Raw genomic sequence first — 19,575 nt, forward strand, 5'->3', positions numbered from 1 at the left:
GTGTTGAGGAGACAGCTGGGTGTGACACTTGGGCAACCCACTTGAGAACGAGCGAGGAAACGCGTCTGAGTCATGTGATCAATGAAGACCGGGTGTGTGTGTGTGTGTGTGTGTGTGTGTGTGTGTGTGTGTGTGTGTGTGTGTATATGGAGCACTGAAGGTCAACTGTAATTAAAGCCACTTTCTCGTGTCTCTTGTTACACTCGTGGGAGATATGTTGCTGCGTCTGCGCACAAGGGCTGAGGGAGGAGTCGCTCCAGCAAGGGGAGTCGACTACATCCATGTAGCGCCAACATCTGCTAGACGGACGAGGGTGACAACAACGAGCTGTAGGTGCGGGGTGACTGCTGACGACGAGCTGTAGGTGCGGGGTGACTGCTGACGACGAGCTGTAGGTGCTGGGTGACTGCTGACGACGAGCTCTAGGTGCGGGGTGACTGCTGACGACGAGCTGTAGGTGCGGGGTGCCTGCTGACGTGTGGAAAGACCAGCCATTGTCCAGAGCTGTCGCTGAGCCAACACATAACGTTTTCTATTGAGTTTCTACGACCCTTGTGATGGTTGTACCAACAAGTGAAGTGAGCGAGGAGACGGTGGGTGTCTTCTCCAACACTCCACCATCACCACCACCAGTCCCTTACGAAGCCCCAACATCAGCACCATCACCTTCTTCACCATCACCTCCCTCGTCCTCCCCCTCCCTTCACTATTATTCCCCTCCTCGACCAATCACAGCCACCCGCCGTCACCACCAGCCAATTAGGGAGCAGAGCGAGCGCGTAATGGGCTGTTGATTGGCAGCCCGACGCCTGCAGCCCTGTGGCAGAACCTGAACCCCGATGACGTCCCCGTGTCGGGGTTCAGGTGGCGATGACGTCCCCATGTCGGGGTTCAGGTGACGATGACGTCCCCATGTCGGGGTTCAGGTGACGATGACGTCCCCGTGTCGGGGTTCAGGTGGCGATGACGTCCCCGTGTCGGGGTTCAGGTGGCGATGACGTCCCCGTGTCGGGGTTCAGGTGGCGATGACGTCCCCGTGTCGGGGTTCAGGTGGCGATGACGTCCCCGTGTCGGGGTTCAGGTGGCGATGACGTCCCCGTGTCGGGGTTCAGGCGGCGTTGACATCCCCGTGTCGGGGTTCAGCCCTCAGCCCTACCACATTCATACCACCCTCCCCTTTCCCTACGCCCCTTGGTAGTGTTATCTCGAGATTTCCGAGCTCCTATCATTCCTGCCGCCCTTCACCAACATAGTTCCCTAACCAGATGCAAGTGCTGGACGGCCCTCCTGCTCAGCGCCCCCATATATGCCTGACCCTTGCATCCATAAGTAGACGTAAGGTGCATAAGTGAGGCTCGGGACACACACACACACACACACACACACACACACACACACACACACACACACACACACACACACACACACACACACATACACACACACACTCACTCACACACAACACACACACACGTCTTGCAAATGTTTACACTAATTCTTTGTTCCATTCTTCAACTATATATTTTCCTGGCCAACCATTGTCTTCTGTCCACTAACCTCCAGTACAACTACTACTACTACTACTACTACTACTGCTACTACTACTACTACGACTGCTACTACTACTACTACTTATTATCATTATTATAATTATCATTATACCAAAATGTAAAGTTTGCCTCTTTACATTAATGGTGGAAGGATGTGTGACTCAGTGCATTAAGTGTGACATGTGATGTACGTGTGGAAGATCTATATGGCGGGAGGAGAGAGGTCAGGGTCACAGGTTTGGGGAGGAGAGGGGTCAAAGTTCATCTAGGCAACAAAAATGAATCTGCTGGAGGAGATTAGTGAAGATCGTATTACTGAGGGTCACTGGCCATTAGAGTGGTCATTAGTGGAGAGAGAGAGAGAGAGAGAGAGAGAGAGAGAGAGAGAGAGAGAGAGAGAGAGAGAGAGAGAGAGAGAGAGAGAGAGAGAGAGAGAGAGAGAGACCTCGAAGAGTGACAGAATGTGACTCACTAGTCACTGTCCCACTGACGTAATCATGACCCACTGGTGACCTCTGGTGACCCGTGTGGTCACCTCACCACCAGGAGCAGCTGGTGTCAAGGTTTCCTTTACCTTCGTGTCTCAGTATTGTACAGGGCAGGGTGCACTGTGGCCTCTCTCTAGCCTTTTGAATATCCGTCTCTCTCTCTCTCTCTCTCTCTCTCTCTCTCTCTCTCTCTCTCTCTCTCTCTCTCTCTCTCTCTCTCTCTCTCTCTCTCTCTCTCTCTCTCTACACACACACACACACACACACACACACACACACATATATATATATATATATATATATATATATATATATATATATATATATATATATATATATATATATATATATATATATATATATCACAGTCTAAACTCTTGTGTCATGCCTTTCCACACATTCAGCCAATCTTCTTATCAGCACAAGAACACAGGACTCCATCCTTCACTATCCCATCCCACGGCCGGCGTCCCATCCCTGGGACCTGGCCTGCCCCAGCCGCTGTACTTACCGGTGGGGGGATCTCGCTATCTCGAGGATCTGCAACAAAAACAAAATGACATACATTAGTCTTGTCTCGGACTGGCTCTGTGGTCCACAGGGTCATGCCTTGCCTGTATATCCAACGACCACTCCATTCCTCTGTCTATCTATCTATATAACTGTCTATCCACCTGTCTATCTCTCTGTCTTTCTGTCTGTCTGTCTGTCTGTGGCCCAGACCTGAGGTAGCCTGGTAACAGACGACCTAATGGCCTGGAGCACGGTAAAAGCATCCCATGTTTATTATCTACACAAGAAAACGGGATGCTGATCCACAAGGATAGCAGAACTCCAATATGTTGCAGGCGTCTCACGGCGACGCCCGACTTACAAGTGCGCCTACGTAAATAGAGACCAGAATAAGTGTACGCCATTATCCCCAGTTGACCTGACCCCCCCCCCCCGACCTACCCCGGGGGGCACCCGTGAGTAATCGTGTCACTTTACGTAAAGTAATGTTTACAAGTGTAAGTGCTGGTGATCACACTTGACGACGCCTTTCATATTCTCTCGCTAGCCACTACAAACTGGCAAGCAGTGTGGCTTAACCTCATATTACCCACACTAGCACTTTACCTCGACCATCTCTCTCTCTCTCTCTCTCTCTCTCTCTCTCTCTCTCTCTCTCTCTCTCTCTCTCTCTCTCTCTCTCTCTCTCTCTCTCTCTCTCTCCCTCTCTGTCTCATTAACCTACCTACTGCCTCAGCCGAGCTGCCGTGGTAATTAAGGATAATCACTTGAGATATATTTAGTACTGCCTCTTTTTTTTCCTTTCCTCTTTTTCTTCGACAGCGAAAGGCTTGGCTCTGAGAACAGCGGCTCCACGTGTGTGTGTGTGTGTGTGTTATTCCTACATACCAGCTTCATGTTGGGGGGAGTGGGGGGGGGAAGGGGAGGGGGGAGCTGTTAAGACCTCTGATCACCTAGACACCTGTGGGAGGTGTATGGTTCGTGCCCATGTCCGTGCGAGAAGTGGTTTGGCGGTGGATGTTGTCCTGTGTGGATGTGCGCGTTGTGTTGTGTGGTGCACGACGTGCGATGTGTGGACTCGGTGGGGGAGAGAGAGAGAGAGAGAGAGAGAGAGAGAGAGAGAGAGAGAGAGAGAGAGAGAGAGAGAGAGAGAGAGAGAGAGAGAGAGAGACACTAGTCCTGTACTGGGGCGCCCGTGCCAATAGCCTGTGGTGGCCGCTTTCCTGTGGTGGAATGAGGCATGAGACATGTGGTGTGGTGTAGTGTTGTGTGGTGTAGTGTGGTGTGTGGTGTGGTGTGGTGTAGTGTGGTGTGTGGTGTGGTGTTGTGTGGTGTGGTGGTGTGGAGGTGTGGTGGTGTGGTGTGGGTTAAAGGAGCCGCTGAAGAGATGAAAGTGTTTAATCTGGGGCTCTGAGGGCGGGGTGGCCAGACGTGCGCTCACCCTCCCGCCAGAGAGACAGTCTCCTTCTAACCCGCGCCCACGATCGAGCCCGGGCCTTCGTCATCCCGTCAGGTGACCCGGTTACCTGCGCGAAATCATCTCACGGATGAGAACTGCTCCAATATTTCTCATCCGTTTGACAAGGCATCACGATGCACCACCACAGGTTTAGGTCCTGACCTGTCAACATCATCACCACAACTCCTTCTCTTCGCCATCACCTGACTACAACAACAATATGTCTGATTCATAACATCTTCTAAAAGAAGGAACTGAAGTGGTTTACGAAATCCTCCAAGACCTCCTCCAACCACCCACCCTACCCGCCTCCTCCTCCTCCTCCTCCCTTCGTCTGAGCCGACCTTCCAGTATGATGAGGTCGCTGTGGAGGTCCACCTTCCTCTCGTGTCTCCAGATTACATCCCTTGTGTCATGCAACACTCGCGCCTGCCTGCACGGTCTGCACCACTTCCTGGTACTCTGCCCTCGACGCGCCGCTCTTCTCTTACCCTCTGACTACGACCTACGGGGCGACCCCTCTGAGCACGGTACGACCGTCGCGCACCTTGGTCGTGCACCGTCGTGCTCCACGTTCGTACCATCGTGCTCAGGGGGTTTGATGGGAATCGTTCCCCTCTGGCGTCTGGGGGTGAGATGCGTGTGTGTGTGTGTGTGCGAGGCATGATCAGCTGCGTCTATCTCGTCCCCATCACACGTCTCACTGCCTCCCTCCTTATGCCAGACGATCCATGTTTGCATCATGATTCCCTCCTGCCTCTAGTTGTGTGTGTGTGTGTGTGTGTGTGTGGTTATAAACAGGTTCGGGTCATTTGGGACACCACAGGGGGTTCGGTCGTCCACATCGGATGTTGTTAGCAGTGGAGGCGGGTGGGTGAGGGAGCGGAGGACGCCCTCCTGCTGGTGGTGGAGTTCAGGCGTCGCAACAGACCCCAGCCTCGTGTGGCGTCAGGCAGGGTCCACCGCCGTGCCCCCTGGTGGATGGCGCGGTCCCCGACGGCTTCACCACCGCCACCACAGTGCTCTCACGTCAGACGAGAGACGACATGTAGACGGCATGATGTAGGTGAGGGTGTTCTCCTGCTGTGGCGGGAGCCTCTGAACTGGACCAGGTCATTGTTCTCCGCCTTGCAAGTGTCCGGTGAGAGGCGACCCTCCCACCTCTCCCGCAGGAGGGACGGGTCGCCACGGTGATATGGAGGGGGGGGGGGAGGAATGATGGGGGTCTGTCTATCCCCGCCCCGCCCCTGGCGTGAAGGAAGACCCTCCCCTGTGTCTGGGAGGCCGCCGGGTAAGGCCTAGGGACCTGGCGTCGAGAGAGAAGTAATGAGAGACGATACTCACCTTGTTGCACCCCCACTGGCCCACCCAGCCCCCACGGCTCGGCCCACCACACACCTCCTCCTGAGGCCCACCTAGCCCACCACTCAGCCCAGCCGGCCATCATGACCCTGTAAGGCAGCTTGAGGAACCCCGCCCAGCTGGCTGACCTGACCAAGTAGGGGGGAGTGGGGGAGGAGGAGGTCAGGGAGGGGGGGCAGTTCTTGCCCCCCCCATCCACCCTTGATCTTCCCTCCTCTGCTCCGACGAGGACTCAACCCCTCCTCCCCCGCCCCACACACCCCCTCCTCCTCCATACGTGATCCTCCACCACATGCTGGGTCCGCCTCCCTCACTGACCTCTGGCCCCTTCCCCCCCCACCACAACCACCGCCACAACCACCACAATCCTCCCGTCGGTAGGTCCTCTGAGTAGCATTACCCGGTCATCACACCCACACCCGACGGACCCAGCACCACCGCTGACGTCACCACCACGCCACCACAACCACCACCACAGCCTCACCACAACCACCATTACAACCACAGCCTCACCACAACCACCATCACTACCACAGTTTCACAACCACCATCACCACCACCACCACAACCTCACAACCACCACCATCACTACCACTGCCTCACCACCACCACCATCACTACCACAACCACCACCATCACTACCACAGCCTCATCACAACCACCACCATCACTACCACAGCCTCATCACAACCACCACCATCACTACCACAGCCTCACAACCACCATCATCACCATCACCACCACAGCCTCACAGCCTGTAAGCTTATTCTGTGAGACATCTCACCACCACTCTTCGTCCTCCCTCTCATATCCTATTTCAGTTGACACAAACCATTCTTTTCGCCGGTATTTTCTCCGCGTCATTGTTATCTGTGACCAACACTTACTTTTATCCTCATCTTTCCAGAAGTATTTTCTTCGTTCCCTACATCTTGCTGGTGTGTGGCCTGTTGTGTTACTTCAGCTCTACAGCTCATGGTGCAAATGAGATGCTGGTTTCTCGTGGTTGTTTGGTGACCTCCCTGCATCACTGGTGACCTCCTTGCATCACAGGTGACCTCCCTGCATCACAGGTGACCTCCCTTCATCCCCCTGTATCGTGTGGACTGTGACCCACTTCACGTGTGACCTAGCTTAACTATTGTGTACATGACGTAGCGTCACTAACTGCCCGTCTGACCTGACCCTGTCCATGCTTGAAATCGCATGGCCTCGCCTGAGTTTCCCCCCGGCAATCAGCCCTCAATACACAACCCAATTGACAACAAAACAGGTACAGAACTGGCCGTCACAGCTTTACCAGAGAACTAACTACCCTGTGTACCAATCCAGCTCACAAACTACACCGCAGGCAACTACCCAATGTGCCGAAGGACCCTACAAATGTACAAGAGCCTAGCGAGTGTGTCCCATCCAAACCTAAGCCTTTATAACCAAGGGTACGACCAGCGAGCCAACCTGACACACGACCAAAGGCACGACCCTCCCTGATAAGCTTTGTATGGTCGTCTTCTCGTCAGCGACTCTCGCCTATAAAAAGGGGACCGTCTGAATGTGTGACCTTAAAGAGCGTAATGAGCCGTGATGGGAGGATTATGGTCCTTACAACAGGTGGCTTTAAAGGTCATCCCCATCATCAGGACAAAGGATGGCAATGGGGCTTGGCTAACGACCGTTCTGATCACGGTTGCCAGCGGGAGGAATTCAACAGACGGTAATCTTCCGTCGGAGCGGACTGTGTGAGCCAGGCCTTTGTTCCGGCCCGTACCTACTGGCCAGCGGAACAAGGGAACTGAGGAGAACGGAACAATAGGAACGAGGAACGAGGAGACGATAACGGATACAACAAGGATGGTTTGTTCAAGATTGAAAATATCTATCAGCAGGAGGCAAGTCCTCGTCAGTCTGGGGTCCACCTGCGCCAGGTTGAGGGGCTGGGTGTCCCTAGCTGCCAGCACCGTCAGGCATTCTCAGCCCTTAGCTACGCCAGGCTGGGGTTCCTCGTATAGCCGGTCGTCATCAGCATCAACCCCTCGCCCCGCAACCCCAACGAGAAGAAGTTCAAGTCACTACCCGCCAGATGGCGGCGCGATGACCTCACACTCCAACTCAACCCCACTCTCCGTCCACACTCCAAAACCAGTCAGTCATTAATCTTGCATATTTGCAGGCATGGTACTGGTCTCTCTCTCTCTCTCTCTCTCTCTCTCTCTCTCTCTCTCTCTCTCTCTCTCTCTCTCTCTCTCTCTCTCTCGGACCCTGACATCATCCTCCTCCATCCTGGGAATCCCTTGGATGAGCTTCAGGGTCGGAGATGTGGCCCGGAGGGAAAAAGCCTCCCACTTCCTACACCTATCAAACCAGTCGGGTTAATTAATCTCCCCAGGCAGGTGCGTTGCTGGGGGTGAGAAGATGAAGGAGCACTCAACAGGGAGAGAGAGAGAGAGAGAGAGAGAGAGAGAGAGAGAGAGAGAGAGAGAGAGAGAGAGAGAGAGAGAGAGAGAGAGAGAGAGAGAGAATTCTACCCGTACAAAGCAAGACATTAAAAAAAAAGAAATATGACTTAAATGAACCTGAAACAAAGAGAAGGTGAGAAATGTGTTCCCAGCCGGGAATATGGTCGGTCACCAGACGCGCTGGGTTGGGTCGAAACAGTTTCAAAACACACTCTTCCTGGGTTACTGTAACCGTTATCATGAGAGGGAATTCAACGAGAAAACAGAGGACTTCTAGAAATGACCACAACTTGGCCGTATGCCATTGGATCAAAATGTAATTTGCCACTGTAAGAGATCGTTATTCGTATTATATTTGAAGAAAGTTTGAATGAAATTGCCACATACATCACTAAGATATGGTCATTATCGTACAAAATACATGTTCAAGCAATTGAATTTCTAGAAATAGCCACCGATTGGCCATATCGTATCGGATCAAAATGAAACCTGGTAAATGGTATAGCGCAAAGTCATGCTATCTTCATATCAAGTTTGAATGAAATCTTTCCAAGCATGTACGAGAAACTGCTGCTAGTCTCTGAATGGAAAATGACGAACCAATCAAACCCTTCCAAACTTGGACGTACCGGACATGTAACAGGTGAGGTTTAATACAATGAGGAGAGAGTCCAAGAAGACTAGTAATATAAAATGAAAGAAAATACAAGTCGGCAGGAAACTGGATAATGGAGACAAGTTGAGGAACAATGTTTCTTTAACAAGATCAATTTGGTCGACTGAAGCTTTGAGATCTTATGAGCGAATTGCACAACACATCGTCCTGGACGCGACTGACCCCTGTTGACGATGACCTCCGGCCACAGGGTCAACAATCGAGGAGGAGACACAAGAAAATGAGATGAGACAACAGAAAATGACCTTTGGGGAGCCCGTTTCCCAACTGCCTTTGTTTAAAATAAAAGTCAAGAGCTTCTTAAATGGTAAAGTGTCGTCTTGCAGATGCATCTCTGGTGCTGACGGCGCCGCCCTGCTGTACGAGTCTTGCTGTACACCACATAAGACGTGATCATATGAACAACTGCGAGATTGGCAGCTGTGAAGCGTGCGTGCAGCTTCAGCTGCTGTCGGGTCAACCTTCACTGCACATACAACCGATGATTATGTGGCCGCGTCAGCAAGGCAGCTGTTTAGCTGTTGCTAGGTTGCTTACAGCTGCTGTCTGCTACAGCTGGGATAGGTGTCAGCTACAGTGACAACACGTTAAGGTTGTATTTACGTTGCAGAGGGAAAAAAAAAAAACACCTAACTCAGGCCTTCCTGACATTCTCATTCCATCGTAAAAGCAACATATTTCGGGTCCGGGTAAACGAACAGCGTGAGCTTCTTGGGAAGCGGCGTGACCAGCGAAGAGTTACTACATGTAACCCCATCACCAGCTGGAGCTGGCGGGCATCACTCACGGCCCTAACTGGGTCACGATGCTGGTATGGGACCTTCAAGTGACCAGGATGAAAGTTGGGCATCACCCTCCGACGCCGACGTAACCAGGTTACCGATGGGTAAGCTGCGTGGGAAAGCCTCGCTTCGAGAGACTCGCATGTAACCTTTCTTTTTTTTTTTCATCGGCGCAACAATGAGACCTTTACTGTGTCTTGCCCAAGCTGTCTGCTGGTCAATCCAGGCCAGGCGGCACCATTCTCCTCCTCCTCCTCCTGAACATTCCCTGACCCTCTTCTACTTCAGCAGTCACAGAACTACTGACCGACCACCTAGACTTTCCTCTACTACCCTCTCCGGCCGGGGTTCACAAGGGCCTCTACTCACAACGGGTGAGGGTGAGGGGGGGACAACCTGACGCTCCTGAATGTGTCAGAGGAGCAGCAGTTCCTGCCTCCCGCCACGACCTCCCGCGGATGTTATCTGTCTCCCCCACACCGGCCAGCTTCTGGTCTTAGTTCCTTACTACCTGCCACCACCACTCCTTCTGCCCCAGCACACACACACACACACACACACACACACACACACACACACACACACGCACACACACACACACACACACACGACCTGTTTCTACCAACTTCCAGGCCGGTCAGGCAGCCTTGAGGGCCCACTCCCCTTCTACTGCTATACCTGATCTCCGCGGACGTCCAGGGTTTAGACTGGTAACGAGGCCCGCCTCACGACACGACCACAGACGACCATAAAACACCCGCGGCGCGGGAGACGTACCCAGCCCCAGCGACGCCCAAGGAACTCCGGGCGCAGGACCTCTGTGCCGGCACCACGGCTGCAGGAGAATGTTTAAATCTACTTGACGGAGGGAGAGAGACACCAAAGGACCCGAGCCTGCTCCAGCGGCGTCAGGCACCACACCACAACCCTCGTTGCCCACCAGCACCACCACCACCACCACCACCACAGTGTGGTAGAGCGAGATGAGTCTGATGAACGAGAGCTTCGACAGGTACTGGTGACCCTGTCTTCTAAACCCGTCCTGCAGGACCTTAGAACACAAGCAGACCAGATCATCATGACTCACAGCCATGCAGACAAGCAGACCCGTGCATGAGTCAACCTTAAACAAGAGGCAGACCAGAGTATGAGCCGGTATTGGGTAGTTCCTGGCGTGAGGCAGACCCAGACTAATGGTCAGGCTACAGTAAGGGTGTTGCCAAATATAACTTGCAACCGTAAATGGGAAGAATTCTTACTGTAAGACCTGATCAAGGTGGGGGGCGACCCCTCCATCCATGATACTCGCACCTCAGCACTGATCACATCCGTCACCAGACATGCACTGCATACTTCACTGGTCTTTCACCAAGGGCGGGAACGAGAGGTCATAGTCCATCCTTTGTGAGGAACACATACAACAACACCTCACCATCATCTCCCACTACCGCACTGACGTCCCTCACCGTAGACCCAACATGTAAACAACAGATTCTGAAGTACGTAGACCCCCATATCTGGGCCATCTAGGCTGCAGCTGTTCGGCCGTGAGAGAGATTACAAATACAAAAACACCCAGGAAATTATTATCAAAGACGGCGGGTAGGAAACCACCTTCAGATGTCAAGTGAAGGGCTTAGCGTCCGTCGCCCACCCATTAAATGCTCGAGAATCCCATTATGGCCAGACGCTGGCCCGGCTAATGGAGGTAAAGACTGGATGAAGCAGGTGAGAGACAGGGAGGCCATGTTGTGGTGCTGGGGACCAGCACACAAGATGGACACGCTGGGTTCAGGACGTAACCATCTGAAAGCTATCGGTTGGGGATGAGAGCTCCAGCCGGGTCAAAGGTCACGGTGATAGTGTGGCCAGTCGGTGACACCCACACTCCCCCCCCACACACACACACACAGAACCTTTTCCAGACCCCATGGTTCCTTCCAGGGTCTTCCATTGTGTCTGCTTCGTCTCACCTCCGTGAGGTGTGTGTGTGTGTGTGTGTGTGTGTGTGTGTGTGTGTAACATACCTGCCCAGGAAAAATCCTATGTCCTTATGGCGTCGAGTAAAACAATGGGAGAAAACTAAACAGATGAAGACACTGTTTGTGGAGGAAGACTAAGGTGTTGGTCCTCACACATGAGTTATAATAAGAGCATGAAGATTGTTTGTATACACACACACACACACACACACACACACACACACACAACACACACAGACACACACACACACACACACACACACATACACTGACATGTGTGGCTCTGGTGAAATGCTGAGAACAAATGAAAGTTGTATAGTTATAACAAGAGGAAGGACTGCTCGTTAACTATTTGTACTACTATTACTACTACTACCACTGCTATTACTACTATGACTACTGCTGTCAATGATAATAATGATAATAATCATAATGATAATAATGATGATAATAAACGAGAGATCGATAGGACTCCATGTCAAGGTACGCGTCAAAGATGACAAACGCTAGGCGCAGATGCTTAACTTGACTACAGCTGAAGAAGCCCCTTGGTAAACAGCTGACCACAGACGATAACTCGACCCGAGACACGTATCACAAAGCCTGGCCAGACCCCCCCCCGTGTCGCTACAGCCCCTAGTGATGATGGCGGCACGGGAGGCGGGGTTGGCACAGGCCTGCGGGAGTCTGCCTCACTGTGTAGAATCTTGCAACTTCCTCCTCACATTCCAGAAGGCTAGACAGCCACCCTCAACCTGACCTCAAGGCTCCAAGAAGCCCACCCCGTCCTGATTGCCTTAAGGGCTCAGGAGGTCACAGGAGATGACTCACAACCCTCAAGGAAAGGGTTCGAGTCTGCGCTACGGGCCAACCACGTCCCCTCGCCGCCCGGGACGACGTAGGAGGAACACGATTCACTACGGCCGACGCTCTCATACGAAGGTGTAACAAAACCGGACTTAAAATTCCCGAGTCAGTTCTTGAAACGCCCTGGCGACGGGGATGGAGAGCCTGGCGTGGGGCATCTCTGTTTCGGGTCATCCACTCGAGGAGGTCCCTCTCAAGCTGAGCCCACTGCCTTACCCTCCTCTCCCCTCCCCCCCAGGCAGGAGTCCAGGCCTCCCCACCCCTGACACGTCTCCCCTGCGTCGTGGAGCACGACTCCGGGACGCATTCCTGAAGGCGAGAAGATCAGAGAGCTTCCGGAGACCAATCTAGAAGTCAAGACAGGCGGTATTTCAAGGCGCCACATCCCGACCCTCCCATCTAAGGCGTCCCAGACATCCCCAAAATAGGACGCGGGGGGCGTGGCTTTTAGGGCAGGAAGAGGTCAACCACAAGGGCAGGGTGGGGGGGCGCCTCTCCCCATGAAGGCTGGTCATCTTCATGACGCCTCCTCGTCTGTCGCAACAAAGGGCAAATGGAACAGGGAGCAGCCAGCTCCGGGCCTTTCACCAGAAGGCCTTCCGACCAGCGTGGCTGTCGGCAGCTGTTGGTGAGTGGAGTGACGACCAAGAGTGGGGGTGATGGACATATGGGGGAGAAGAGAGGGCTGTTGGAGGGGCACATTTGGGAGAAAAGACTGGAGGGTCATGGTACTGGAATGGGAGAGAATTCTGTTAAAGGGGTTGAGTGGAGTTGAGGAAGAGGGAAAGATGTTGAGGATAAGAAGAGAAAGGAAGCTGGATAAAGTGAATTGGTAAATGAGAAGAGGAGGACTGGCAGTGAGGGAAGAAGAAAATGGGTTGTGGAAAATAGTATAAGTCGCTTAATCTATTATGTCCTCATTACTGTGTGTCTGTTTCACAGCACGCAAAGGCAAGCACTAGTCTCCCTATTTCATGTGGGGGGGTAAGCGAATGGTGACCCCTTGGGCAAGGTCAGGTCACACGGTGATAGGCTGCTGCAGGTCAGGTCACACGGTGCCAGGCTGCTGCAGGTCAGGTCACACGGGGTTCAGCTTGCTAAGTCTATCTATCTATGCCTTGGGGGCAACGGGCACAGACGTACAACGTCAGGGTCAGCTGTGTGACTCACGTCTATCGGTCAGCAAGACTGAAGACGTCAGGGGGTAAGAAGAGCCTGGTAGAAGGGTACATCTGTGTGTGTGTGAGAGAGAGAGAGAGAGAGAGAGAGAGAGAGAGAGAGAGAGAGAGAGAGAGAGAGAGAGAGAGAGAGAGAGAGAGAGAGAGAGAGAGAGAGAGAGAGAGAGAGAGAGAGAGAGAGAGTAGGGAAGGAGGGAGGGTCACTTGCCTCCTCTCCCCCCTTTGTGTGTTAACATTAAACCTGAGGTAATAATCAAACACTCGTCCCTTGTCTTCCTCCTGCTCTGGATTGTTCTCAGGTAACCTTCATGTTTAACCGCCTGGTGTTAAAGAGGCAGCAGCAGCGGTGCGAGTGCTTGCTCCACGCTGCAGAGGGGGACCATCACACGGGCCAACGACAGACCAGCCAGGAGGTCAGCCCTCACCTGTGGGGGTGGGGGGAGGGGGGGAGAGGGTGCGCGCCTCCTGACCATTGCCCTGACCTTCCCCTGTGGCACCCACACCTACACAGGTCACCTGCCCGGACCCGTATGTATGGAGGGTCCACCTGGCCTGAGACCTCGAAGGTGGAGGGTCACCTACCCAGGTATCCCTTCCTTGTCGAAGCCTCCCATTGCCCACCTTCCATCCTTGCCGCAACCCACCCATTCCTTTCTTTTTCCCCTCCCGCCCACCCTCTCCTACACCTCCCTCAAAGACTGGGACTGAGAGAGTCCCTGGGCTCCCGAGTGTCCCGGGCGACGTCTGGGGGTGGGTGGTGGACGGGTGGGAGAGTCTCACCGCCTCCACCAACAAAGGACGACCTTGATGCTTTCCAGAGAGTTGGGGGGGGGAGGGGGTAGTCCTGAGGGTAGTACTGGAGGTATGTGTCGTGGGGGGGAGGGGGGGGTTATCGCTGGGGTGTGCTGAGTGAGCGAGGGTTGAGGAGAGAGTTAGCGAGGGTTGAGGTGAGAGTTAGCGAGGGTTGAGGACAGAGTCAGCGAGGGTTGAGGTGAGAGTTAGCGAGGGTTGAGGACAGAGTCAGCGAGGGTTGAGGACAGAGTTACCGAGTGGGTTGAGGACAGAGTCAGCGAGGGTTGAGGACAGAGTTACCGAGTGGGTTGAGGAGAGAGTCAGCGAGGGTTGAGGACAGAGTTAGCGAGGGTTGAGGTGAGAGCTAGCGAGGGTTGAGGAGAGAGTTAGCGAGGGTTGAGGAGAGAGTTAGCGAGGGTTGAGGACAGAGTCAGAGAGGGTTGAGGACAGAGTCAGCGAGGGTTGAGGACAGAGTCAGAGAGGGTTGAGGACAGAGTCAGCGAGGGTTGAGGACAGAGTCAGAGAGGGTTGAGGACAGAGTTAGCGAGGGGTGAGGACAGAGTCAGCGAGGGTTGAGGACAGAGTTACCGAGGGTTGAGGACAGAGTCAGCGAGGGTTGAGGACAGAGTCAGCCAGGGTTGAGGAGAGAGTCAGCGAGGGTTGAGGACAGAGTTGACGGTATGGGAAGAATGTATTGCTTATCTCCACCTTGTGTTGTGGTTGTGTGTTACGTCACAGTGTTCCCCACGATGAGCGTCTGCCTCCCTTCATGTTCCACGTCCCCCTCACACCTCACACCTCCACTCTACAATAGTCCGGCGAAGTTTCGTCTGTAGAACAGTGAGTGATGCCTCTACAACAGCGAAGCTGCGTCACTGTGGGAGGAAGTTTCGTTTCTGAAATACGCATCCACGCGAGTTTCAGTCTCATGATCGCTCTTATCTGTAATGGTCTTCCTCGTATTCATTACGTCATCCCTTCTCATGTTTTCCAGCTCAGGCTTGAGGAATTTTCAGTATCCGTTGTACATTTCTCGCTAACTTGTCTTCGTGTCTCAGTATTTTCCTTTTCCCTCAGTACGACACCACACACCAGACGTACCTCAGGTCGACAGTGTAGAACACGAAGGCTGACTGGCTCTCTGAGGGGTCTCAGGTATGACTAAAAGGGTTAAGGTAGGCTGGCTTAGCGGGTCTAAGACAGAGTGTGACTTAATGAGGTCTATCTAGCGAACCTGAACCAAACACTCGCTTAATGAGGTCTATCTAGCGAACCTAAACCAAACACTCGCTTAATGAGGTCTATCTAGCGAACCTGAGCCATAAACTCGGGCTTAATAAGGTGTATTCAGCGAGCCTAAATAACAGACAACTTCCGCCATATTTGATGAAACGTCTGGAAGGACGACAATCCCTTATGATACCCATACGCCAGCACCCTTAACCCGACACCGCAACGACTCAAGCGAACGAGCCTTGCAGACGACAGTCCATACTAGATCGACGACAAGTCAGGTATATTTTGCCTCGGGCGACGCACACGACGGGATGGACGATCAGTGTTGTGAGAGTCGTTCCAGAAGCGGCGCCTGGAAGAAGAACCCAGTGTGAACATTCCAGTCATGTGACGGTGTTTTTTCCCTAATGTGCAAACGAAAGCTTGGCTGAGTCCACGAGTGACTCAAGGGTTCTGCTGCATAAATATTCACAGTGTGTGTGTGTGTGTGTGTGAGGGAGGGAGGCCGGGCGCAGGGTCAGCCGCAGGCCACATGCGGCGGGGAGGAAGGGGAGAGGGGCGGGCGGGCGGAGGTGCGGCCGAAGGGAGCGCAGGGCAGCTGCCACTGTCTCCCGTGTTTGAGGTAAACAGATCCAGAGAGCCGGACGAGAGGGGGTTCTTGTGGCGGGTCAACAGCGGCGAGGACACTAGACGGGGGGCACAGCACCAGGCTGACGGGGAGGTGAACCTGGTTCACGGAGGCGCACATCAGCCTGACAGGGGGTTAATACCAAGGTGACGGGACTATACCTAATTGACGGGGGAGACGGGAGGAAAGACGTATGCCCTCTGAGACGGGAGGAAAGACGCACGCCCTCTGGGACGGGAGGAAAAGACGCACGCCCCCTGAGACGGGACGAGTCGGGGGAGACGTTATTTTCCCGTCATGACAGACAACGACGGGGTCGGGAATCATGGGTCAGCATCATGAACCCTTCCTGACGAGGGAGACGACGCCGCAGCCAGTCAGCAGACGAGACAGGGAGGGAGGGAGGGAGGTACACCATGGCGTGGGTGTCTCCCTCCAGCAGGCCAACTCTGGTGTTTCCGGAACGTAAATAAGCGGGATAGATATGGCGGCGGGGCTCGACCCGCGACCTCAGGGAAGGTTGTCGCAACCTTGGGCTCTCCGGGAGGAGGACCAGACGCCCGCCGGCAGGAGGCGGACAGACGCCAGGAAACACAAGAATACTTCCCTCCTCTACATCATCCCTACAACGGCAAGCCCCACGTTGCGCTGCGGGAGGAAGGTCACCTTCGGCGAGGCCCTGCCAATACGAGGACACACTCGCTAAAGACACCCTCACTACCGAGGAGTCTACATCTCCCTACTACTGGATGTAGCGCAGACTTGGACTGCAAGAAGTTTGAGACAGAGAACAAAATAGGGTCTTGTGCGCCAACACAGCTCTAACTACCCACTGGCACAATACAGGAGGAGGGGGAGTTTGACGCTCATGGGCCCCGCCTCGAGTGTACGTATACACGAGAGTGTCTCTGTGTACGCGCGTGTGTGTTTGTGTACGTGTGTGTGTGTGTACGTGCGTGTGTGTCAGCATGATGACCCATCACCATTTTAAACCATGATATTACCTGTGAAGGAGACTGGCTCAACCTGTGCAAAAAATTGCAGATTATTATCGAGGTTACCTGTACGGATCGACCCGTCCGACGGTGAGGCAATGTACGGGTAAGCGAGGCGACTGTGAGGCCATGTACGGATAAGCGAGTCGACTGTGAGGCAATGTACGGGTAAGCGAGGCGACTTTGAGGCAATGTACGGGTAAGCGAGGCAACTGTTAGGCCATGTACGGGTAAGCGAGGCGACTGTGAGGCCATGTACGGATAAGGGAGGCGACTGTGAGGCCATGTACGGATAAGCGAGGAGACCTACTGTATTCCTCACCAAGATATTCTCCTACAGTTCACAGCCTACTGTATTTTCTCGAACACAACATTTCTGTAAATCGCACCCAGGATGTATAAATGGATGCGATGATGTGTTTACAATATGTTTACACGGATTGTAAAACAGTATCTCCTTACCCCTCCCTGAGGAAGATCCAAGGTGGTGAGGTAGATTTACTTTACGAAGGCAAATGCCTTTCCTAAGGGCAACGGAGGAGAAGGATCGAAAGGCGAGAAAGAAAAGTGGATGAAAAAAAAAAAGGGGGAGGAATATTAAGATGGGAGATTTATATACGTTTGGGGATGAAAAAGTGAATATGATGTGGGCAAGACAACGTGGCAGGAATACTGCTCATGAGAAAATAAATGGTGAGGGAGAGGAAGAATAACCTAGGAGGCATTGCAGCTAATGAGTAATATTGTTAATGTAGGAGAAATACTCTTCAGTGAGGGATACTATTAAGAGAGAGGGAATACTACTTAATGAGGGATCAAGGTCGAAGGAATACTGATCAATGAGTAATATTCATAGCGAGGAAGACTGATGAGGAGATACTGCTGATGCTCGTAACAGAGGAATATTGCTAGCAAGATGTGGCTGTGAGGAAGATCTCATGATCTGGCTGTGAGGAAGATCTCAAGATCTGGCTGTGAGGAAGATCTCAAGATCTGGCTGTGAGGAAGATCTCAAGATCTGGCTGTGAGGAAGATCTCAAGATCTGGCCAGGGGGATCCAGACGTATACTTGTAGAGAAATATCGACGATAAACATCAAATATTTACGTGTGGGGAGGAATGCAACGGGTATTGGGGGGGGGGGGAGGGGGGGTGCTGGAGGTATCCCTTTGGGGGAGGAGTATGGGGGGTGGGGATGGGGGAAGGAGGGGGAGGGGGGGTGGGGGGAGAAGATAAATAGGCGCGCCCGCGCCCACGCACACGCCTCCTGGCACACCTGCAGCGGGATTCTTTTTCAATTTCTTTTTTTTTTTCTTCCAGGATGTTTACAGACCACTCACGGCACCCTGCCTCACGTTTTCTATATTCAATCTTTTACTAAATTCACTGAATTCATCTCTCTCTCTCTCTCTCTCTCTCTCTCTCTCTCTCTCTCTCTATATATATATATATATATATATATATATATATATATATATATATATATATATATATATATATATATATATATATATATATATATATATATATATATATATATTCCTATCAGTCCACGGGGAAAATGAAACACGAAAAGTTCTCAAGTGCACTTTCGTGTAATAATCACATCATCAGAGGAGACACAAGAGAGGAATATAACAGTCAGTTGATATACATCGTGTTTCATTTTCCCCGTGGACTCATAGGAATATCTTGATCACGCGCAAATTGTGATCCTTTCCAATATATATATATATATATATATATATATATATATATATATATATATATATATATATATATATATATATATATATATATATATATATATATATATATATATATATATATATATATATATATGAAGAAAATAATGGCTTATAAGAGAATAATTTTTGTCGACAATTGATTCAAAAGCCAGCGTTGTGGGAAATTGTTAGAGGATAAATAATGAGGTAATTGTCAACCATGTGAGGAATGTTGATTGGCCGAGAGACGAAGACGGATGATGGGACACACACACACACACACACACACACACACACACACACACACGCGGGGGGGGAGGGGAGTGGGAGGGCCCCTAGCGATGATGGCGCAGGTCTGGGAGATGGGCCCGCACGACAGAGTACCATCTCCGGGAAGGGAGGGGCCCCTAGCGTGGGCCAGGATGAGGGGCCCACAGGACAGACACAGACTGGTCTGTTCTCTCTCTCTCTCTCTCTCTCTCTCTCTCTCTCTCTCTCTCTCTCTCTCTCTCTCTCTCTCTGTGTGTGTGTGTGTGTGTGTGTGAGTGTCTGTGTCGCTCCTCAGCAGCAGTCAAGGATGGGGACAGTCTAGTGACCTTTGTTGACCTCTGGTGAACAGCTTTACTACCGGTTTGCTTCGTGCCCCAGGGCCACGCTGGGGGTGGAGGCGGGGAGAGGAGAGGCTCTCTCTCTCTCTGGGCTGGTGCTGGAGGGGGAGCGGTGTTGGAGGCGGGTTGGAGGGGGTGAGAGGTAAGGGAGGGTGGTTAGACCAATGGTGTTGGTGAGGGATGTTGGCGTGATTGGTGGAGAACCATGATACGCAGTGGGTGATGGTGGTGATGGTGGTGATGGTGGTGATGTCAGTGAAGGGGGTGTATGGTCAT

At 52.5% G+C, this 19,575-nt stretch overlaps 1 protein-coding gene across 1 annotated transcript in view; it reads right to left on the reverse strand.

Annotated features, from left to right (window-relative positions):
* LOC139748209 (uncharacterized) overlaps positions 1–19,575 on the reverse strand; it is a 160,199-nt gene that overhangs the window by 47,009 nt on the left and 93,615 nt on the right. The window contains exon 4 of the mRNA XM_071661033.1: positions 2,550–2,578. The gene's annotated coding sequence lies outside the window, so the exon portion shown is untranslated. The remainder of the gene's footprint in view (positions 1–2,549; positions 2,579–19,575) is intronic.

The sequence above is a fragment of the Panulirus ornatus genome, chromosome 73, assembly GCF_036320965.1.
Source record: "Panulirus ornatus isolate Po-2019 chromosome 73, ASM3632096v1, whole genome shotgun sequence".
Lineage (NCBI taxonomy): Eukaryota > Metazoa > Arthropoda > Malacostraca > Decapoda > Palinuridae > Panulirus > Panulirus ornatus.